This window comes from Echeneis naucrates, chromosome 7, assembly GCF_900963305.1.
Source record: "Echeneis naucrates chromosome 7, fEcheNa1.1, whole genome shotgun sequence".
Lineage (NCBI taxonomy): Eukaryota > Metazoa > Chordata > Actinopteri > Carangiformes > Echeneidae > Echeneis > Echeneis naucrates.
Window position 1 is genome coordinate 24,043,665 of NC_042517.1, and position 315 is coordinate 24,043,979.

Consider the following 315-nt stretch of genomic DNA (forward strand, 5'->3'; position numbering starts at 1 on the left):
TACTTTAAGGCATTAGTTAACACTTTCAAACAAACTTTTAATGATGGCGTGGATGACACCACGCCGCAACTCCGACCACGGTCCAACATAAAGAGCTTTATGATGTTCACTGTCGAAGCACATTACAGCCTTTTTGACAGTGAACGGATCAATAAGTATCCGTTAATGTTAGTTTATTGACCGTGAAAGGCGGAAATCCTGTTACTTTATAGTTTATATTTTCGAAGTAGTCGGGGCGCACCCCTAAAATGATTCCCACTGTGGTACGGTCGGGGTTCACCTCATTGGTCAACGTGGGCCTTTTACAGTTTTGGA